We start from the raw sequence: 24,528 nt of genomic DNA, 5'->3' as shown, positions 1-24,528 counted from the left end.
CTGGTTTGGATCCTGTCTTTTTCCAGCCACAAATCCTGAGGCTGCAGGACTCCGGGATGACAAGTGGCACCACGGAGCTATGGAGCAGGTTAAAGAAAAAACATGTGGAAATACAGGGAATGTCTTCTGGAATTACCTTTTTTAATGGCACATTTGGCCATTAAATCTACTGAGGAAAACCACTTAAAGACCTTGCAGGCAAGAAACCACCCAAATTCCAAGAGGGAACAGCAGATGGAAAGCACTGGGAATTCACCTGGCAAATTATCCATGGCATGTGCAGGATCCTGAGGGTGATAATTCCTTTTTCCATGGATTTGTGGTGTCTAGCGCAGGGGTTTTGTCTCTTCCTGTGACTCTGTAAGTGCAGAAATCTAGAGGTGACCTTCCAAACTCCATCTCACACTTCCAAGGATTTTTCCCAGGTTATCCAGGGGGGATTGGAGTGGGAGGGTCAGAGCCTGACTGGCTTCATCCCACTGCAGCTCCCGGGAAAAAGGGAAATTCCTTAGGACTTGTGAGTCCCAGAACTCTGCCTTGGGTTTGGAAGCAACAACAGATCCAGCACAAAGAAGATGGGAAAATGCTCCAGCAAAGCCTTTAAAGAAAACACATGGAAAAGCAGAGAATCCAGAATATTTTGGGTTGGAAGGGACTTGAAACATTCCCTCATCCCAGTGCCATGGGCAGGGACACCTCCCTCCATCCCAGGTTGCTCCAAACCCTGTCCAGCCAGGCCTTGGACATTTCTTTATGGATTGGTCCATAAAGGGTGACCTGTTCCCAATAATCCTTGAGAAACCTTGGATTAGGGATGGAGTTTTGGGTCTTGGAAAAGAGTAGGATCAAATCCCCTAAATTCAGTGTTTTCCCTTCAACAGCACCAACTGTTGATGCTGAGGAGGAAGAAAAACAGAAAAATAAAAACAGGGGAAAACACGAAAAAAATCCCTGAGTTTGATCCTTTCCTGGTTTTTCCTTCCCATCTTCCAGCAGATCCCATTGGAAGGAGCTGATTGTTGTTCTGGGGTCACATTTGAAGGTGTCTGCACGGTTCCACTGAGCATTACAAAAATCCTGCTCAGAATGACGTGGAAAAGTGCAATATTGCCTTTTTGGGACAAAAAAAGCTGGAGTTGGAGTGGTTTTCCATGGATAGTCGGAAACAGGGAGTTTTCCATGGATTTCTATCCTCATTTTTTATCCTCAAGTGCTTGAGCTGTTAATAATCAGTGAAAAACTTCATATTCCTGTGGAGCCCCATTTAGGGAAATCAAAAGCACTTTTTAGCCAGTTTGTGAATTGAGGGGCTGGATCCTGAATCCTTTGTCCCCATTCCCCATTCCCCTCAGTGATTCCAGTTAATTCCGTATTTCCCTGTTTTTCTTTTGTCAAAAGTAGGGAATGGATACGAACGACAGTGATCATTCCTTGGAAATAGAAAATATTTCTTTAAATAAATAAATAAATAAATAAATAAATAAATCATATATATATATATATATTAAAATAATATAAATATATTATAATATATAATAAATAAATCAAATAATATAGTTATAAAACTATGTAATTATATAATTATAATTATATTATAATGTATAAAGAATATATTCTATTTTATTTATTTGTATATATATATTTATATAGATATAGATATAGATAATAAATAAATAAATAAACAAATAAACTTTCCATAAATAACTTTGAGGATAGTGGGGTCAGAATTTCCCAAACTCCAAGTCCCTGGGAAGTTCTTTGTCCCTGTCAAAACTTGGGAATGGGGCAATTCAGCCTGGGATGGCAGCAGGCAATGACGAAGAACATGGGGAATTTTCCTTTTTGGAAGCTTTGTGGTCCAAATATTTTGTTCCCAAACAATGACTAAGCTGCCAGAATCCCACCCACCGATGGGATCCACGGGAAAAGAACTAAACCAGGGAAAGAGAGACTGGATGGGGCACTGGGGAGCTGGAACCCGGCTCTGGGAATGTCTCCTCCAAAGTGATGCCAGAGGAAAGTATTCCTTAATTTTCCCAGATAAATCCTCTGAGTGTGTGCAGAGCATCTCCCAGCCCGTGTGCTCCTGTCCAGGCACACGGAACGCCAGGGATTGGGATGAAATGTCCAGAGATATCCGTTATCTTCCAAGCCTGGAAGATAGAACAGTCCTGGTTTGGAAATTCCCATAAAATCAAGCCCTGCCAGTTTCACCTGATCTTATCTGCGCTCCCCGGCAATTAAACAAGGAATTGGAAAATGGACAAGGAGCCAGCAGAAGGGAATGTTCCTCCTGCCTGGAGAGAACGGGATCATCCTATAAAACACCCAGAACATCCTTTGAGCTGTTTGCAACTCTTTTTTCATTTAAGGAAATGGAAAAAAACTCGGAAGTTTGGGCATTTTGGGCATAAATCCATTTGTGGGGCTCTCCAGTCCCAAGGGGAGGGGATTCCTTTGTGGATGAATATGGAACAAAAAAAGGTGACGGGGGAAAAAAGGATAAACAGGGAAAATTCAGCAAAATAAAACTTGACCTAGGAAATTTTGTATCAGGCAAAATCCTCCCCTGGGAAGGTAGGGAGGGGCTGGGATGGAATTCCCAGAGCAGCTGTGGCTGCCCATGGATCCATGGAAGTGTCCAAGGCCAGGCTGGATGACCCTGGGATAGCGGGAGGTGTCCTGACCACAAGGAGGTTTCATCCAGAGGGTATCCTGCAGATCCTGGCAAATCCCCAGCCCTGGGATGTGACAGCTCAGATACCACTGGGAAAACCTCCCACTCTTGGTTTAAAGAAACCCCTCCTGCTCCATCCATCCATCCATGGATCCATGGATCCATCCATGGATCCATCCATCCATCATCCATCCATCCATCCATCCATCCATCCATCCATCCATCCATCCATCCATCCATCCATCCATCCATCCATCCCCCATCCATCCATCCATCATCCATCCATCCATCCATCCATCCATCCATCATCCATCCATCCCCCATCCATCTATCCATCCATCATCCATCCATCATCCATCCATCCATCCATCATCCATCCATCCATCATCCATCCATCCATCCATCCATCCATCCATCATCCATCCATCCATCCATCCATCCATCCATCCATCCATCCATCATCCATCCATCCATCCATCCATCCATCCATCCATCCATCCATCCATAGATCCATCCATCATCCATCCATCCATCCATCCATCCATCCATCCATCATCCATCCATCCATCCATCATCCATCCATCCATCATCCATCCATCCATCCATCCATCCATCCATCCATCATCCATCCATCCATCATCCATCCATCCATCCATCCATCCATCCATAGATCCATCCATCATCCATCCATCCCCCATCCATCCATCCATCCATCATCCATCCATCCATCCATCCATCCATCCATCCATCCATCATCCATCCATCCATCCATCCATCCATCCATCCATCCATCCATCCATCCATCATCCATCCATCCATCCATCCATCCATCCATCCATCCATCCATAGATCCATCCATCATCCATCATCCATCCATCCATCCATCCATCCATCCATCCATAGATCCATCCATCCATCCATCATCCATCCATCCATCCATCATCCATCCATCATCCATCCATCCATCCATCCATCCATCCATCCATCCATCCATCCATCCATCCATCCATCATCCATCATCCATCCATCATCCATCCCCCATCCATCAATCCATCCATCCATCCATCCATCCATCCATCCATCCATCCATCCATCCATCCATCATCCATCCATCCATCCATCCATGGATCCATCCATCATCCATCCATCCATCCCTCCCTCCCTCCCTCCACCTTCCCAGTGCTGCATCCTGCTGGAAGGAGCAGCTCACTCCCCAAACCCCGATCCTATTTTAGCCCTTGGAGCTGATTCCCTGATAAAAACCCATTAATTCTGATTTCATTCCAATTAATCCCATTTTTTTCCTATTCTGGTCCAGTATCAGACAGGAAAAGAGCACCTAGGCCTGATTTTCCTGCTGTCCACCTCCCTTTTTGCTGGCAACGCCTCAGAGCTCCCTGAAACTCTTTCCCTCCTTTCCAGCAGCCAGCTCTCCCTGTAAATTCCCTCTCCTTTGTGTGCCGGGCTGTCTCCACCTCGGCCCTTGAGGGGACGCCTCTGGAGCAGCTCTTGGAGCTCTCTCCGAGCACAAACCGTGGCCCAAACCCAAGGAACGACGCGGGATCAAAACGTTTTACGCAAATTGGCCTCGTCACCACCCAGAAATCCGAGCCCGCGGAGTTGTTTTGCTTCTTTATTATTTTCCTTGTGGTTTTTTGGCAGCCAAATCCAGAGCGAGCGACCAAAAGTGAAGCTCCACTTCCAGAAGCGGAGCAGAAACGTTGGAATCTCTCAGGGCTGCTGGAGCTTTCCCAAGCTCCTCCCAAAAACTCTTGACTTGTGCTGCTGCTGCTGCTGCTGCTGCTGCTGCTCCAATTTGTCCATCCAGATTTCAACAAATTAGGGATTTATCCTGAGCCAGGAATGGGAATGGGAGGAAAACAGCCCTGAAATAATTCCTGGGGGTTGAATTGCAGAGCTGGGACAGAGCTGAGAAGAAATAAAAAGCTGGGAAGAAATAAAGGTGTTTTTTCTGGATTTTCTTTCCTGTTTTTTATTCCCTCTTTGATGTCTTTCCTGGATTTCTGGAGCTGTGCATGAAGCACTGAAGGTTCTGCTGTTAATTCCAAAAGGAGAAACTTTTCCCTGCTCTCCTGCATCCCATTCCCATGGGATGACACCATGATGGCATCAGTGACACATCCCTGGGATAATTCTCTTTTTTTTTTTGCCATCATCCTGTCCCTCCTTCAACATCCCAAAATTTTGGAGAATCAGCTGGGAAGATCTTTCATTCAGGGGGAAATCTTCCTTTAGGTCTCTCTGTAGGAGCCTTAAAATTATAAATATTGAAATTGCCAAGATCATTGGAAACTTGTCCTGGGTCTGGATTTCCAGGTGTTTTCCGGTGGATTTGCACACATCTCCTGCTTGAGCAGCTCCTCATGTCCCTGCAAGGTCATTCCCACCAATCCTTTCCCAGCTGTCCACAATTCCTTCCTCCTCCTTCCCACAGAAGTTGCTCCACCTTCAGATGTGCTGGAACTGGGAATCAATTACTGCCCAAAAATCCTGAGGGGTTTGGGATTAAACCCCAGGCAAATCCTCTCCTGGAGTTCCTCCATTCACCTGGAGAGTTTTGGCAGGGCTGAGGGAGGGCCTGGAGGGTGTGGAGGAGGAATGGAGCTGGGAGAATCAGCTTTTGCATCCAGAGAATCCTAAAATCACTGGGGCTGGGAAAGATCTCCGGGATCATCGAGTCCAAGCTGTGCCTGATCCCGCCGGAGCCTCCAGTGCCACATCTGGGAATTCTTGGGATATGTCCGGGTGGGGGGGGGGAATCCAAACCTCCCTGGGCACTTTCAATGCCTCACCACGCTTTCCATGGGGAAATGATCCCAAATATCCAATTCACCCCTTCCCTGGAACAACCTCAGGCCATTCCCTCTCCTCCTGTCCCTGTTCCCTGGGAGCAGATCCCAATTCCCTCTGTCTGCCCCCTCCTGTCCCAGAAGGTGCCCCTGGAGCTCCTTTTCTCCAGGATGAACATTCCCAGCTGAGCTCCAAACTCCTCACGACCTAACGCAATCGGAATATCCAGGAGCTGGAATGAGATGGTCCCTTCCAACCCAAACCATGGTGGGATTCTGGGATTCCATGGTGTCCGGATTTACCAGGAATCACCCGGATGTTCCTCTCCTGCATGGAGCTCATTCCATGTGCCCCTGGCTATCAGATCCAAGCCGTGGATCCAAGATTTTGGAATTTTTCTTTGTTCCTTGAGGTCCCAATTGCCCTCAGCCTCATCCACCAAGTGATGGTGCCCAAAGAGTGACGATGGAAAAGTTGGATAAGTTCCGGGTAGAATCCAACTGCATCAGGAAATGGAGTTCATTAATCCATGGGAATCCATGGGAGCAATTAGGAATCAACCCCGGTGGTGTCCTGTGGACTCTGAACCCGGCGGAGTCGCCCAAGCAGAATTCCTGTCTGGAATTCCAGCAGCAGCCAATGCCTGGAGTCTCCTGTTGCGTCTGATCCCATGGAATATTTTTAGCCTTTTCCCAATGTCCCCAAGCCCCCGCTGACAATCTGCACTGCCACCTTGTGTGATTCCGGATTTCACTCCGGCTTCCTTTGGGATCTTCCCTCTCCATTTCTGCTGGATACCCCTCCCTCCCTCCCTCCCAGTCACAGAATTTTCACCTGATCCCAAAATATTTTCATTATTCCCTAAAAGCCTCCTGCTATTCCCACTTGTCTCAGCCTCCAGTTAGGCTCTGATCTCATCCCTGCTCCTGCTGGTGGAAAATCCCTTGGAAGTGCATGGATGGTTCAGATTCCAAACGTGGATTTTTCTAGGACTGGTATTCCAGCTCCTCATTCTCCTCCCACTCTTCCCCCTGGCTCAGGAACTCTTGCTCAGGAACCTGGGGAGGATCAGACCTGGCAGGAAAAATATTGGGAATTTAGGATTCATTCCTGAGCTTCCATTTCCCACTTGCCTGTGGCTGTGCCTGTTCCGTTCCCAAATCCAGGTCAGGGAGTTCATCCATGAATAGTGTGTAAAGAACAGGATGCAGATCCTACAGGATGCAGAAACATCCAGGAAAATCCCATCCTGTAGGATTTTCCCTCAAATCGCTGCTGCTTTAGGGAGATAAGAGGAGTCTCACCCTCCTGGGTGTGGAAAACCCAATCCTGTTTTCTCCTCCCTCCTCCAAGCTAAAAATCCAAGGTTTTGTAAGAATTTTCCTTTAGTGACATTTGGGGCTGGTTTTGTCATCCAAGATTAAGTGGGGAAGGAGGAGGAAAAACAGGGAATTTTGTGTGTCCCGAGGAGCAAATGGTGAGGTTGGAAATTTATTCCCAGGTATCCCAATTGTTCCCAGATTGTTCTGACCCTTTCCACACATCCTGCCACATCCAGCAGCTGGATCCAGGTTGGAGAGGGTTCCTGACAGGAAAAGGAGACGCTCAGACTTTCTCTTTCTTCTTGTCCCCCTGTTATCCACATTTTATCCTTCTTTTCCCACACTAAATCCAACTTTAAATTCCTTGTTGCAGCCCAAATCCATCCCCCAGCGATCCCAGAAATCATCTCAGTGTCCCAAATTTGCACATCTGCCCTCGGGAACCCTGTGAGCTTTGATTTTAAATGTATCCATCCTGCCCCATGGAGCCGCTCAGGGCCCAGATGGGAATTCTGGGATGTTCATGGAACAGTGCACTGAAACGATTCTGAGGCAGGGTGTAATTAAGCTCGGACTAACTAAACCTGGCTCACAGCGCTCAAGTTGGACACAATGAAGCCCCACCACAAGAACTGAGTTCAGGTGATCCCAGCAGGGCTGCCCAGTGGGATTTTAGGCAGAGCTGTGTTTGGATCCAATGGGAATACGTGGATCTGGTGCCATTCCCAGCCATTCCCCGTCCCCTCTCTGGTGTGCAGCTGCCCCCCAGTGAAGGATCCCAGTTTAAGAAGGACATGGGAATGTTGGAGCAAGTCCAGAGGAGGCCATGGAGCTGATAAAGGGACTGGAGCATCTTCCCTATGGAGCTGGGAGAGCTGGGAATGCTCGTCCTGGAGAAGAGGAGGACCTGGGGAGAGCTCAGAGCAACTTCCAGTGTTTGAAGGGGGCTCCAGGGAAGATGGAGAGGGAATTTTCCTCAGGAGCTGGAGGGACGGGACAGAGGGATGGGCTCAGGCTGACAGAGAGGGATTTTGGGAAGGAATTCCTCCCTGGGAGGGGCTGGGATGGAATTCCCAGAGCAGCTGTGGCTGCCCCTGGATCCCTGGCAGTGCCCAAGGCCAGGCTGGAGCAGCCTGGGACAGTGGGAGGTGTCCCTGCCCATGGCAGGGGTGGCACTGGATGGGCTTAAGGATCTTTTCCAACACAAACCATTCCATGATTCTTTTGCAATTCTCTCCTTTAAAGTGTCTTGCTGTGACAAATTAAAACATTTATATTAATAAGACATTTATTTCTTTCAGATTTTTAAATATATGGAAGTTAAAAAAAAAAAAGAAAGATGTTTTGGTGTGAAGTTGGGAGTATTTTAAAATTTATTGTCCTTTTTTTACCCTCCCTTAATAAAAGAGGGAGGAAATTAAATTAAAAAATAAAAATGTTAAATCTGTTTTGTAAAGGATTTAAGTGCAATTTTTAAAGGGGTGGCCAGAGCAGCTGAGGCTGGCCCTGGATCCCTGGAATTGCCCAAAGCCAGGCTGAACGAGGCTTGGAGAAATCTGGGATAGTGGGAGGTGTCCCTGCCCGTCCAGGGGGTGGCACTGGATCATCCTTAGGGTCCCATTCAACCCAAGCCATTCCATGGTTCCGGGATCCACTTGGATCTCCAACTCCTTTCACATCCTGATTTTTGTCTTTGCATCAGGCTCCTGAGAAATCTGTACATTTTCCCTGCAGAGAACACCAAGGGATGGAAAAATTCCTTCTCCAAACTCCGAGTTCCACTTCCAGGCACGGAACAGCCAAGGCGTGTTTTAGGCACAGTTTATTCCTGATTTTTCTCCTTCAATATTCCTTCATGTTTTATCAAATCCTGAGCCTGGCACTGAGATATCAGGTAAGCCAGGCTGGGAGCCCTGTCCCTGCTGTGTCCCTGCTGTGTCCCAGCCTCTGGAAGTTAATTTTCCCTGCTTTACTCATTAACTCCGTGCCAGCTCTGCCTGATTAGAAATTCCTGCCCCAAGCAGAAAAGTGTGGGACAAAGGGATTGTTTAACCACCCCAAGGGGGATTGCATGGGTGGAACAACAAAAACCTCATCATTTATTCAGGGCTGGGCTTCCTCTGCAGTATCCCCCTGGTTTTCCATTTGTTCCAAGCTGTGATCCTGGGGAGTTGGAGAACATCGACCTCTGGCAATGTTAAACTCCAGGACCAGGCTGGAGTCCCCAGTGGAATTTTTAGGGACCGTTTTCCTGTCCCTAAGGAATCATTAATGAAGTTTCATGGATAAGAAAAGTCCTGGCACGCCAAATCTGTGTCCTGGGTTGTTCCCACAATGTCCATGTAATCCTAGACTGGCTTGGGATGGAGGAGAGTTTAACACCCCCTAATTCCAACCCTTCTGACCGTTTTAAGTTTTGCGTTTTGGGGTTGCTGTGCTGGAAGGAAGCCAGGACTGTGATGCTCCATCAAACCCATGGATGCAGGGCAATGAGGATCCCAGAATTCCAGGGTGGTTTGGGTTGGAAGGGCCTTTAAGGATCATCCCATTCCGTCCCCTGGATGGGCACGGACACCTTCCCTATCCCAGGGTGCTCCGAGCCCTGCCCAAGCTGGCCTTGGACAATTCCAGGTCAGACTGGAGGAAAATCCTCCTGGATTTCTCCTTTCAGTGCTCTTCAAGGGTTTCTTCAATCCCAGATTCTCTGGTGCAGGTGGAAAGGGATGGAAAGGGGATCCTGGCATTCCTTATTCCAAAAGGAGACGCAAAACCAAGGAAGTGACACTGGCCAGACCTTTCCTGCCTCCTCCGCTCCACTTTCCCAGACTTTGGCCAAGAAGAATCCATGGAGATTTCCCAATCATTCCTGAGGATGAGGATGAGGATGAGGATGAGGATGAGGATGAGGATGAGGATGAGGATGAAGCCTCAGGGCAATGAGGTCACTGTGATCCCACCCAGCCACCCAACCGTCCCCCCATTCCAGGCTTCTGGCAGCTACTTGGGCTGAATCCAGGGAATGCCAAGGGCTTAATGAGGCAAAGGAAAAGCCAAAGGTGTTCTCAGAGACCTCCTGTCACCTCTCCGTAAATATTTAAATGTTGGAATGTAGTGCCAGCTTTCCCTGGAATTCCTGTCTCTGCTCCCTGCTGGGACAACAGAACCTCCTCCATTCTCAAGCGCATTCCCATCCTGAATCCCGTCTGGAAAATGGAATTATTCCCAAGATGTTTGGTCTGGAGCAGAGTTCAGGCAAATCTTCCTTTCCTCCGTTAATCACTACCAAGCACGGGGAGATCCCAGAAACTTCCCTGCAGTTCCACAGGGATCCCAGAAAATTCCCTGCATTTCCACAACTCCCACGTGCAACAAATGGAGTCCCAGCAAATGGGATTCCAGGATCTCAGAGGTCTTTTCCAACAGGATTGCTTCTGTGATCCTCTGAAATGCTGGATTTTCTCCACGAATGAAGCTCCACGGCAGGGGAGGTTCGGGGGAGTTTGGAATTTGGGCTGGACAATCCCTAGGGATATAAAAGGTGGGCAGGGTCCATCCAGTGGCTCCGAACTCCCTGTGGGTTCCTCAAGAATGAGCTGCTGGCTCCAAATGTTCATCCCATCTGACTGTTGCTTCCACCAGAGAATTTCAGCCCAAACTGAGAATATTCCCACTACATCCCATGGAAAGTTTGGAAAAAGTGCAGTGGAGTCACTAAAATCTTTGGTTTCCATAAGTAAGGATCAGTCAAAAAAAAAAAAAAAAATTTTGGGGGGAGACCTCAACCTCCTCTGGGGCTCCGAGCACAGGAAACACCTGGAACTGCTGGAAGTGAATCCAGAGGAGGCCCCAGAGCTGCTGCAGGGCTGGAGCCGGGCTGGGAGAGCTGGGAATGTTCCCCTGGAGAGGAGAAGGCTCCAGGGAGAGCTCAGAGCCCCTGGCAGGGCCTGGAGGGGCTCCAGGAGAGCTGGAGAGGGACTGGGGACAAGGCATGGAGGGACAGGACACAGGGAATGGCTCCCAGGGCCAGAGGGCAGGGATGGATGGGAGATTGGGAATTGGGAATTCCTGGCTGGGATGGAATTCCCAGAGCAGCTGTGGCTGCCCCTGGATCCCTGGCAGTGCCCAAGGCCAGGCGGGAGCAGCCTGGGACAGTGGGAGGTGCCCCTGCCCATGGAATGGGATTGGGATAATCCTTAAGGTCCCTTCCCACCCAAACCATTCTGGGATCCTACGACAGGAATGACAAACTGTGATGATCCCAAATTCCATTTCAGTCCCTATCCAAGCTCTCCTTAGCATTCCAGCAGTGGGATACTCCTGGACTAAATCCCCATGGATGGAAAAGTTGGGCACAAGAAGTTTAAACAATTTTTTTTTTTTTTTTTTTAGATTCTCAACGATCAACGTCCAACAAACATCCATGGATTCCATGGACCAATAAAGGAGATTGGAATGAGCATTCAGGTGGTTTTTTAATAAAAACCAGGATTTGGGGTTCTTAAAGCTGCGTCCCCAAGAGCTCGCCAAGGGCGAATCCTGAAGCTGCAGCCATGAGGAAAACAAGGAGAATTCTCCCTGGTTTATTTCCCAACCACAGCAACAGCAGGAGTCGGATTTCACGAGGCTGCGATGACTCTGCAGAGTAAACTTTGGGAAACTTTGGAAAACAACTCCATTGTCGGGAACCACAGGCTGCTGATTGACAGCCAGGGAACAATGGCTTCACACACATTCCCAAAACCAGCCTTCATTCCCTCTTTTTGACTTCTGGGATTGGCAACACTTGAAAGGCTTGGAATTTTCAACGGCCGGATTTTCAGCTCTTTCTCCCTGAAAATCACCTTTAAATGATATTTTAATCATATTTCTGTAAGTTTAATAATGGTCTAATTAATAATTATGAATTAGATGATTTAATGTGAAGTTTAGGGGTTAAAATTTCCTGTTGGGAAGGGAATAAAATCTGCGTTTGCCGTGCTGAAATCACAGCTGATCCACAACAATGACAGCAATTAATTCTCTATCAGTTAACACCAGTAATCCCAATATTTACTCAGGAGGAGGATTGGGAGCCTCAGGAGTTTCTTGGAATAAATCCTCCTGTTCCCTGTGTCAGCCAAGATTGGCAGCCTGGGGTCTGACCCTCTCCATCCAGGGAATTTTATGGATTTGTCCGTTCCCTGCAGATCCCAGATAATGTTTGTGCCACAATTTATCAATGCCAGGGGGGAATGCCGTGTTCCCGCAGCCTCCTGGCGTAAATATTCCTCTTTTGTCAGCAAGAAAAGGCCGGGATGCCGATGGCAAAGATAAGGATCCGTGCCAGGGATTCTGACGGATTCCGGCTGCGCTCAGCTCCAGGAAAGGAGAAAGATGGGAGGGAAGAGGCTCCTCCAAGTTCAAGTTGCTCTTTGGAGTCGTTATTCCCGCCTGGATTTTGGCCAGGAGCTCTCCCGCCCTCCCAAGAGCAGTAAATAAAGAATAAAGCAGTGGCCTCTCCTTAAAAAGGCCGGAGAGTTCAGCCGAGGGTTGGGAGCCTTTCCTCCATCCCGGGATTGTGGGGGTGTTCAGAGGGGTCCCAGGACGAGGGAGGCGATGAGAATCTTGACTCCGTGTTTCAGAAGGCTGATTTATTATTTTATGATATATATTATATTAAAACTGTACTAAAAGAACAGAAGAAAGGATTTCATCATAAGGCTTGAAAGGAAAAGAAAGGAATGGAATGATAAAATCTTGTGACTCTCAGAGAGTCCGAGCCAGCCGGGCTGTGGTTGGCCATTAATTAGAAACAACCAACATGGACCAATCCCAGATGCACCTGTTGCATTCCTCAGCAGCAGATAACCATTGCTCACATTTCGTTCCTGAGGCCTCTCAGCTTCTCAGGAGGAAAAAAATCCTGGCAAAAGGATTTTCCATAAAATATGTCCGTGACACCGGGATGGCACAGCTGGAGCTGGAATTGCACAGGAGAGGGGAGAATTCCCACCTTCCACAGGATGCTCCTTCCACCCTCTCCAATGCTGTGTTTGGGTCTCCTCATCCAACTTTAATTCCAGGCTCACTGTCCCACTCCAGAGTTTCATCCAGCTGCTCTTGGGAGCTTCACCTGTATGGAAAAAAAATGGAAAAGGGACTGGGAATTGCAGTCCTACAGGTCCACAAAGACAGGGATATCCACATCCCTAAAAATCCTGGTGCCAACACGGCCATAAGGATTTCTATGCACAGCAGGGATTTAAGGATAAAGGATGGATAAAATCCTGCAGAGATTGGGGCAAGGAAATGTTTGTATTTGTACGGAAATTTGTGGTTATGGAATCATAGCAGAGAGAATCCCAGGATTATTAAGGCTGGGAAAGATCTCTGGGATCATCGAGTCCAAGCTGTGCCCGATTCCCACTACAGCCTCAAGGAATTCCGTGGACATTCCACGGATGGGCACTCCAGACCCTCTTGGGAAATTCCAAGGCCTGAGTACCTTTTCCATGGAGAAATTATCCCACATATCCAATTTAACCCTTCCTTGGAACAACCTGGGGCCGTTTCCTCTCATCTCATCCCTTGTTCCCTGCGAGCACATTCCGACCCCCTCAGCTGCCCCCTCCTGCCAGGGAATTCTGCAGAGCCAGAAGATCCCTCTGGAGCCCTTTTCCCAGCTCCCTCAGCTGGGAATTTCTCCCAGATTAATCCTGGAGCATCTCCAGGCACCCCTCAGGGCGCTCGTGGTAGGATTGGAGTGCCTGAAATCCAGGGAAAATCACCCCAAAGCCAGACTGGAAATGCAGCTCAGCTTTTATCCTGAAGGAACTGATGGACATCAAATCCCAACATGGAAAAAAGGCTTGGGATCAGCCCATGGGTTCCCTGTGTTTTACTTTTTCCGGGATATTTTGCATCTCCTCAGTTAAATCCTTCCTATGGTTTTCCAAGGAAAAAATCAGTGCCCATCAGAAGGTCTCAGTGGATTTGGGATTGAGATTCTCTTCACCTATCCCAAAACATTTTTTCCATCTTCTACAAACAACCAAAATTCCCTTCACATTCATAATTTGAGCGGCTAGGACGGTCTTTAAATTTTTAAAGGAATTTTTTTTATTTTTCATTCAATTTAATTCAAATTTTCAATTTCATTTTCAAAGAATCATCACAATAGGTGGCTCTAAAAAAAGGAAAAAAATCATCCTTAAAATAATTAGGAATTACACAGGCAGCTCCTCAGGCTTTCCCAATGATTTTGAAAAGAAAATTAATTTATCCATATATATATATATGGAAAAATCAATATTTTAAAAATATCCAAATATATTATTTATACTCCTAACTGTTTTTAGGAGTTTTCCTGCCTTTAACAAAAAAAAAAAAAAAAAAAGTGGAATTTTTGCTCCCCAGACTTGAAATTTATTTTAAAAAAATGTTCGGGACGAGCATCAAAATATCTTTATAGAGAAAAAATGATGGAATCATTTCCAGCACTGGAACATTCCCAAAGTTAACTACATTTCCCAGGATTCTGTGGGTTTTGTTTAAGCTCTGGGGAATGATGGGAAATTCCAATCGTCCCATGGAGAAAAATGGGAACATCGGAACTTTGGAGTCCCAGAGCCGCACTGGGATTCTCAACGGGATCCGAACATTATTCCCAATCCCATTTTCCTGAGGAAAAGCTCATTGGTTGTCGAGCATCCTTAATAACTCAGCACAGAAATTTCCTTTTTCTTTTCCCTCACTCCTATCCCAGGGAACAGGAAAATTCCTCAGCACAGGCCTCGTCTCCCTGGAATAATTAAAGGAATGATTAAAGGACAACCCTTCCCTCCCCGGCACTTCAATTTCATCCATTTCTCATCCAAAACACCAGGAATTTTCCCCTGGATCAGCTCAAATATCCCTTTCCTGTGCCACGAGGAGCTCCTGCTCTCCCAAAGAACCAGGGAACAAAATTAGAAATCAGGGAGAAAAACCAACCGAGGGAAAGGATCCTCCAGCCCCAAATTAATCCCTGAGTTCTGCTGTTTACTCAGGGAAAGAACACAAGGAATTTTTTTTCTCTCCTCCATTTTTATCCTCGCCCCAAGGAAACCAGAGAAGGGTTTTAAAAATCCCAAACCTTCAGCATTTTCCTTAAATTACGGAGTGGGAGTCGGTGAGGGCACAGCGTGGCTCCTTTTTGTGCTGCTCCTGCACTTTTGGGTGGCTGCAGTTTCTCTGGAATGGTTCAGGCTCGGATTCTGTTTTGTTTTTCTGGTTTCCCTCCTCTTCTGGCCACGTTCCCCAGCAACTTTATCCTTGGATTTGGGGAGCTGGTGGGGACCAGGGCCAAGTTTAGTGAAGAATTCATTGTCTGGGTGATGTCAGGGCTCCAAATCCACGGCGAGGGCAGCGCCCGCAGCGAGCTCAGGTGCCAAGGGAAGAGGGGAACACCTAAAATGGGAAGGAGATCAGGAGCAGCACTGAAAAAAGAGGGAATTCCAGATTTGGGGGTGGAATATTCCGATTCTTTCTCTAATGATCATTTTATGGAAGCGCAGCTGCAAAGGAATCTCGGTGTTTGGAGCCTGTCCTGGTGTTGCTCCTGCAGGAATGGCTGGGAAAGGCTGGCACGGGACATTCCCAGACTCCAGGCAGACAAGTGCCAGGAGAGAAATGCTGGGAGAGAAATGGCAGCTTGGGATCCTTTGGGATGCAGGGAACTGGGAATGGCTTGGGAATGGCCAAACCCGTCATTCCCTGCTCGGGGGGATTCAGCAGCAGAGCTCACCTGGGCCTGGCCTGGCCTGGGCACTGCATCCAAATCCCAGCTTTAGCCAGGTCTGGATCCCTCTTTTCCTTCTCTGTCCAACTCCATCCAAAAATGCAGGGATGGCACCCAAAGCACCCACAGAGCCCAGTCTGGGTCCTTCCCTGGGAGAGCTGGAGCACTTCCCTATGGGAGAGCTGGGAATGTTCCCCTGGAGAGGAGAAGGCTCCAGGGAGAGCTCAGAGCCCCTGGCAGGGCCTGGAGGGGCTCCAGGAGAGCTGCAGAGGGACTGGGGACAAGGCATGGAGGGACAGGACCCAGGGAATGGCTCCCAGTGCCAGAGGGCAGGGATGGATGGGTGTCGCAGACATATTTCATGGAAATCCTTTCCTTAGGATTTTTCCTCCTGAGAAGCTGAGAGGCCTCAGGAACAAAATGTAACCAATGGTTATCTGCTGCTGTGGGATGCAACAGGTGCATCTGGGATTGGGCTCATGTGGTTGTTTCTAATTCATGGCCAATCACAGTCAGCTGGCTCAGGCTCTCTGTCCGGGCCACAAGCCTTTGTTATCATTCCTTTGTATTCTATTCTTAGCCAGCCTTCTGATGAAATCCTTTCTTCTATTTTTTTAGCATAGTTTTAATGTAATATACATCATAAAATAATAAATCAGCCCTCTGAAACATGGAGTCAACATTCTCATCTCTTCCCTCATCCTAAGACCCCTGTGAACACTGTCACAGGTGGGATATTGGGAATTGGGAATTCCTGGCTGTGAGGGTGGGGAGGGGCTGGGATGGAATTCCCAGAGCAGCTGTGGCTGCCCCTGGATCCCTGGAATGCCCAAGGCCAGGCTGGAGCACCCTGGGACAGTGGGAGGTTGTGGAATGGGATGATCCTTAAGGTCCTTTCCAAACCATTCCAGGATTCCCTGAGTCTCCTTTCCCTACAGTTCTGTATTTCCCCTGGGATCACAGTCCTGGCTTCCTTGGAGCAGGATGGCCCTGAAATCCCAAACTTTCTTTGAAAAAAAACCCCAAAATAAATAATAAAGATATTTGTTCAGGCCTCTTCCATGACCCTGGAAAAAAATCCCTTTGGAAAGATGGGAAGGGAAGGGAAGGGAAGGGAAGGGAAGGGAAGGGAAGGGAAGGGAAGGGAAGGGAAGGGAAGGATCAAGGTTTCTCACACAGAGAAACTCAGAGGAGATAAAGAGGAATTGGATTTCACTTCCAACCTCCTCAGTATCCCTTGGGAGAGCCTCGGATTCCAGTCTGCGACACAAGTTTGGATTTTCCAGCACATTCCCACCCAAACTGGGCTGGGATTGTGCCTCTGGCATTACAGGGATTACAGGGACCTAAAGTAGAGGTGGCTTTTTTTGGCTCGTTTAAACTAAACTGCTAATTTAGACTAAACTAAACTGCTAATTTAAACTAAACTGCTAATTTAAACTAAACTGTTAGTTTAACACTAAACTTCTGTCTAGTTTAAACTGAACTGCTAATTTAAACTGAACTGCTAATTCAAACTGAACTGCTAATTCAAACTAAACTGCTAATTTAAACTGCTGCCTAATTTAAACTGAACTGTTAGTTTAAAATAAACTGCTCTCTAATTTAAACTAACCTGCTAATTTAACCTGAACTGCTCATTTAAACTAATTCCATGTCAGAAAAAACCCTCATTTGGGGAGGAGATTCCTCAGATTCCCAGCTCCAAACCCCGAATCCCAATGTCCCACACAGATTCCCTCCGGCTTCTAATTATGGAAATTATGGAAATTATAGAAATTACGGGCTGTGCAAATGCAGAGTAAGGGAAAAAAGAGAATGAGGGCTGTGGTTCATCCCAAAGGTGGGTTACATCCCGGGAAACTCAACCAGCAGTGCTGTCCTTAAACTTCTTCCCACAGCACAGCACAGGGTGTATTCCAGAGGCTGGGAGAAGATATTCCAGGAATTTTAATTCTGCCTGCTCTGAAAGTCAGGGAATCATGATTTAATGGGAATGCTGATTTAATGGGAATGCTGATTTAAAGGAATTCTGATTTAATGGGAATGTCACATCAAAGGGGATTCCATGGAGAGCAAAGGCCCATCTGGAAAGAGGAAGAGGAGCAGGACTGAGCCATCCCCTGAGATTCCTGCCTGGATTATAAATCCAGGTCTAAAAAAGATGGATCATTTTACTTGGAGGTCACTAAACCACTCAGAATTTAATTTGAGTTTGGGACTGTAACAGAATTCTGATATTATGGATACAAAATCCATCATTCCCAGCACCCTGCAGGAGGCTGTGGCACTCATCCCTTGCTCCTAAGAAAAACTGGGAGGAGAATTCCAGCTTTATGAGGATCAGCGAGATCTCATGGAGGAAGATTTACGGAGGCTCCAGCTAAGTTGCCCTCATTTGTTGGGATAATCCATTCCCAGCTCCAGAGGAACCTGGAGAAGGTGGAGGCTCCCACTGGTGACCCAAATCACCCAGACACGAAACTGGATTAACTGGACATAAATGTGGATTTATTTGGTATTTGTGGGGTCATTTCAGGTAATTTTGGGGTTTTCCAGGTGTTTTTCCAAGGCCACCACAGCCCAGTTCCAGGTGTTTTCCTTAAATCCTTCAAGGTTTTAAGATCTTTTTAGCTAAATATGGCTGACTTTTAATAAAAGCAAACAGAAAGGGAAGGATAAAGTGGAGATGGACTCGCTTAATTCCGGGGCCCAGAAAAACAGGAATCATCCATTCAGTCTTTGGGAATTTCCACAGTTTGCTGCCTTGGAATAAAATTCACTGAAATCACTGTTGAGTTTGACCTTTTTCTCCTCAAAATTATACTGGATTTCTGTGGGGTAGGATCAGCACTCTGTGGGATCACCATCCTAGAAAACATTGTAGGATCAGCAAGGAGCAAGAAATTCCCTGAAAAAAAAAATTATTTCCCAGGCTATGAACCAGCTGTAAAAGGGAGCAGTGAAGAGTTAACCTTTGGAGGTGTCAAATCCGTGATTCCCAGAAAGGAGGCTTCCTGTTCCCGATGACAAAAACCCTTTTGCTCCCAGATGAGATCATTCCTGGGAGTAGCAGGGATTGCAGGATAAGGGCTCATAAGGATTGACATTTATCATTTAAAGTCCTGGGATGTCACGGACACTTTGGGGCTGGGATAAAAGCTGGAATCTGGCTGAGAGGAGCAACACTGAATTACTCACAAGGGCTTCTCCCAGGGCGGGAATTGTCTGTTCCTCCCTGGAATTCGCTGCCCTCTCCTTGATGTGGTTGGAGGGGAGGATTATCCGTAGGAATATTACAAATCCTTGCTGGCTTTAAGGAAAGGAAACATTTACATTGGCCCCGTGTCTGGGATAATAAATCCCAAATTCAGCAATCCATTAAAACAATGGCCGTAGGAACTGGAGGCGGATTTTGGGACACAATTCCGAGCTCCTGTTGGAGGGAAATGATGGAATAGGAGGGTGGGGAATTTGGGATACTCCTGGTGTTGTTTAAAAGTCATCTTTGGACAGACACAAAGGATTTTCCCTCCCTGTGAGTGGGTGCGGAGTTGTTTCATCAATTCCGTCACCTGCTGCGTCCTTATCCCACAAAACCACAGGGATGAGACCTCCCAAATGGCAGAGCCTCCTGTCCCCTCTTCCACACTCTTCCCACAGTAGTTGGATCCAGGAAAAGCCAGGAACACAGGGAATTTGGATCCTATAGGATCATGGAATGGTGTCCACCCAGCCCAAAGGATTCAAGGAATACACCAGGGAGATTTTGGCCCAGCAGGGAGATCTCCCAAAAATTGTGAGGGAAATGGACCTGAGATGGAGGGAAAGGAATCCCACATTCCCGGCAGGTGATCGGATAAAATCCAGCATGTGCCAAAATTCCCAGCCAAGGGAATCGGGAATTCCAGAGAGGATCCCTTCCCTCCCATCCAGCTGTGGAGAGACACAAGAAGATGAACCAAAAATTGTCCAAACCCTCAAACCACCCTCAAAACCATCTGAGAGGGGACAGCGGCACTGACGACTTTTTCCATTGGAATTCTGGCCTTAGGGATGATTTGGGATGAGCCAGGATCAGTTTTCCACCTCCAGCCAGGATTTCAGGCTCCAGGACGGCCGTGACGGATCCGCTGGAACTTCTCCTGGTCCTTATTTTTAGATCATCTTGTGCAGTCCTTCCCTCAGGATGAGTCACTTGGAATCAGCTGCTCCAGGAGTTACACAAAAAAGTTTTATTTTCTCCCAAAATTCTGGCAAGGGACAGAGCTGAGCACTGTCAGCATTCCTGGCTGGAAGTGATAACTCAGCTCCAGCTGCCAGGAGGAAAACTCATCCTGAAAATGCTCCCGGGGGAAGAAAAGAGCTTTGAAAACTTGTGGAGGCTGGAAATAAATGGGGTTTTTTCAGCTGATCTGGGGCTCCAGAGATTCAAAAAAATTTCAGCTGATCAGGAGCTCCAGGGACTTCCAAAATTTCAACTAATTAGGCTGACACGAGCTCCAGAGATTCCTGAAATTTCGGCTGATCAGGAACTCTAAAGAGTCTCAAAATTTCAGCTAATTGGGCTGACAGGAGCTCCAGAGATTCCAAAAAATTTCAGCTGATTGGGAGCTCCAGAGATTCCCAAAATTTCAGCTAATTGAGATTACAGGAGCTCTGGAGATTCCCAAAATTTCAGCTGATCAGGAGCTCCAGAGATTCCCAGAATTTCAGCTAATTGGGCTGACAGGAGCTCCAGGGATTCCCGGAAATTCAGCTGATCAGGAGCGCCAGGGATTCCCAAAATTTCAGCTGATCAGGAGCTCCAGAGATTCCCAGAATTCCAGATGATCAGGAGCTCCAGGGATTCCCAAATTGATTGGTCCTGGGGAAAGAAACCCAAGTCCAGGTTCAGGATAAAATTCTGAGTTAAAATCCGTGAGAGATCCAGGAAGGAAACGGTTCCACCCATTATAAAGTGGATAACGGGACTGATAAGGGGCCAGCTCTTATCTCCTCCCTTAAGGGGGGGCCTTATCAAAACAGATCCAAGCCACTGAGGAAAAACTTGGGAATGTTTTAAATGAAGGTTGAGGTTTTCCTAACTCCCTGTGGAATGTCACCAGGAGAGCGATGATTTGTGAAGGGTTCCTGTTGCGCTGCCCTTCTGAAACGGGGCACAGGGACAAAACCCATGGAATTCAGCAGGATCGTGGATTGAAATTCCTGGAATGTCAGCCTTTGGATCGGTCCTGCAGCTCTCAGATAGATTTTATGGAGAATTCTTTTAACGTTATTTTTTATATTTTTTCCCCCCTTCCATAGGAAACCTGCCCTGATTTCGGCATCTTGGAGGCACAAGAAATCAGGGAATGGAGGGAAAAAGAGAGGGAAAAAAGGGGGGGAACCTCCCAGTTCTTCATCCCATTGGAATCTGGCTTTCCAGCTGCTATGTTGGAAGTGTGAAATTCCTTCTGGAGATAAAAACATCTGGATCTGAGGCATCTCTGTCTCATCTGAGGCTAGGCCTCATTTCCAGCTTCCCAAGAATATCCCTATGGAATTCTCCTTCTCCTGTTTGCAGGTGACAACGCTAAAGAAATGAAGGAATAAATCAATCCCTGGGATCAGTTACCTGTTCAGGGATTCCAGGATCCTGCTTCAACTGGATCAAGTATTTTATCCAAATATCCACATTTATCCAAATATTCCCTTTAAACCCATATCCAGCTGAAAATCCATATGGTTTATTCCCTTTATCCCAATATCCAGCTAGAAGTCCAAATGTTTTATTCCCCTTATCCCAATATCCAGCTAGGAGTCCAAATGTTTTGTTCCCTTGATCCCAATATCCAGCTGGAAATTGGGATGGTTTATTCCCTTTATGCCAATATCCAGCTGGAAATCCAAATATTTTGTTCCCTTTATCCCAATATCCAGCTGGAAATTGGGATGTTTTATTCCCTCGATCCCAATATCCAGCTGCAAATCCTGAAGTCCATCAGAAAATGAAGGCAATAAATAAGGAAGCATCCCATGGGATTTTTCCCTGTTCCCTGTGCAATGCACATCCTGCTTTCCAGGGCCTCCGGGATCCCATCAGGAATCCCATCTGGGATTCTCTTTATCATGGAATCATGGAATGGTTTGGATTGGGAGGAACTTTTAAAGATTTAAGGTTCAGCCCTTTCCCATGGCAGGGACACCTTCCACTATCCCAGAGAGCTCCAAGCTCCATCCAAGCATCCAAGCTGGCCTTGGACAATTCCAGGGATGGGGATTAAGGCAGGAAAAGACTTTTAGGATCATTGAGTCCAACTTTAGATGTCCTTGAGGGGCACCTTGGCCCCACAGGGACTTTTAAGGAATTTTTCTCCATTTGGATGTGGATGAACAACTCGGACACTCCCAGGCGTGAACCTCCTGCCCTCTGCGCCTTCCCAATTTCCATGGAAAGAGATAAAAATAACTCCATGGAAAAGCTCCGTGGGCAGGGATGGCCTCGTTTGTCAGGGGTGATTAACGCCATGAATAAATTATCTCCCAGTGCATTAATTAACGTCCTGTTCTTTCCATTCCGAGGGGCATGGATTGAACCTTGGGATTGAGCTCCCAGCCAAAAAAATGGTTAATCCCAAAAAATGGGCAGGAGCAGGAGCCAAGGACACAACCTTTGTTTTGCCAACAGATCCAGCAAAACAAGTGTGGGGCGGGAAGAGAAATCCATGGAAGAATTCCCAGTGGGATAGGAGTTACTCATTTATCCTGAAGGTCGTTGTTGGCACTGGAAGAGGAGTTAAAGATTGACCCAGTCTGAGCTGAGGCTGGAAAACAGGAGGGGAATTCAGGATTGGAGCCTGATCCCAGGCTACGTGATCCCAAGCCGCGGGAATAACTTCCTACATTTCCAACAGGATCCTGGGAGCACTTGGATAACACCTGGAGCAGGGACAGGCACTCCCGGAGAATCTGGAGAGCAACAGCCTGCCTGCAGCTCCCTGGTGACTCTGGAATCCCAGATTCCTGGAATCCTGGAATCCCAGAATCACAGAACCCCAGAACCCCAGAATCACAGAATTCCAGAGTCCCAGAATCCCAATATCACTGAATCACAGAACCACCGATTCCAGGAATCTCAGAATCCTAAATCACAGGATTCCAGAATACCAAAATCCCCGAATCCCAGATTCCCAATATCCCAGAATCACAGAATCCCAATACCCCAGAATCACAGAATCACAGACTCCAGGAATCTCAGAATCCCAAATCACAAGGTTTCAGAATACCAATATCCCAGAATCCCAGAATCCCAAAATCCCAAAATCACAGAATCCCAATATCCCAGAATCCCAGAATCCCAAAATCCCAGAATCACAGAATCCCAATATCCCAGAATCATAGAATCACAGAGCCACAGACTTCAGGAATCTCAGAATCCTAGAATCCCAGAATTCCAATATCCCAGAATCACATAATTCCAGAGTCTCAGAATTCCAGAGTCTCAGAATCTCAGAATCCTGATATCCCAGAATCCCAATATCCCAGAATCACAGAACCACAGACTCTAGGAATCTCAGAATCCCAAAATCCCAGAATCCCAAAATCCCAGAATCACAGAATTCCAAAGTAATGGAATCCCAATATCCCAGAATCACAGAATTCCAGAGTTCCAATATCCCAGAATCCCAGGATCCCCATATCCCGGAATCACAGAATCCCAGAATCCCAGAATCCCAGGATTCCACAATCCCACAATCCCAGAACCCCGGAATCCACCATGGGAGCAGCTGGAAGGGAGCACGGTAGAACCCAAACTCTGATCCTAGCTCCCTGCTCCAGCAGGACCGTATTTTTCCCATCCCTCCCAACTTTTCCAGCTGCGATTCCTCACAGCTCACTTCCAGAGGATCAGCTGGGATCAGCTCCAGATCCACGTCTCATATTCAGGGCTCTCTGTCCCATATTTCACTGGCAGGGGTGGGAATTGTCCCAAAAATATCAAAATCTGGTGGTCCTGGAAGTGCTGGTTTATGGCTGGACTCAGTTCTAGAGGTCTTTTCCTCAATAATTTCCTTAATAATTCCCTAATTCCACAATTTTTTATCTAATTTATGGGATAAAAGATGCAGAAACCACTTCAAACCCTCGCAGGACTCATGTGGGGATGGCGGCATTCCCAGAAAACAGCTGAGAAATTTGGAATGTTCTGCTTGGAAAATTTTCTCAGTAATCCTTTCCAAAATGATGGAATTTTGAAGTGTGAGGATGAGGAATTGGAGAAAGGGCAGAACTTGAATCCCCCACCCACAGGAATTTGGGATGTATTTCATATTCCTGCCAGGAATGGGCCGGATTGGGATCCTGTGGCTGCTTCCATAGGAATTCCTGACTGGGATTTCCTTTTCCTGTATATCCCACTTATAGCTCAATTTAAAAAAAATTGAAATTTTAGCTGCTATCCACTCCCCCAAATCCTTTCCAATGAGTTTTTTACTTTGAAAGCTGCAAGGAGAGTTAAACTTGAGCCGGGCAAGAGAGCTGAGCCCAGCTCAGCCGTGAAAAGCCAGGCCTAAAATTAAACTCAGGCAATAAATTCCTTTTTAAAGTCGGATTTTGAGTTGAGGTGAGGCAATTCCCAGAGAGGGGCTTTTATTGGGAGCTCTATGGGTGGCTTAGAAGGTTTTGATCCATTTCCATTCTGCTTTAGGTTGGAATTCCCTGATTTTGGAAAAGAGCTTTTTCCTGAGGTTTCTGAATGTCCAGCAGCAGGGACTGGAATTCTGTCCAAGGACTGAGGGCATGGATCACGCCCAGAATCACCTGGATATCAGCCCCAGCACCTCCACAGCCTCCCTGCCCTTTCCTGATGATGCAAACACTCCCATTCCAACAAATATTTCCAGGGATTCGAGGACAGGGATCCTAAAGCACTTCCCAGAATTCCGGGATGAGGACACAGCTGTAGGATTGCAAATCCC

The sequence above is a fragment of the Molothrus aeneus genome, chromosome 1 (genome assembly GCF_037042795.1).
Source record: "Molothrus aeneus isolate 106 chromosome 1, BPBGC_Maene_1.0, whole genome shotgun sequence".
In the NCBI taxonomy this organism is placed as follows: Eukaryota; Metazoa; Chordata; class Aves; order Passeriformes; family Icteridae; genus Molothrus; species Molothrus aeneus.
The sequence above is the reverse complement of the archived record's forward strand: the minus strand, read 5'-3'. Positions refer to the sequence as shown.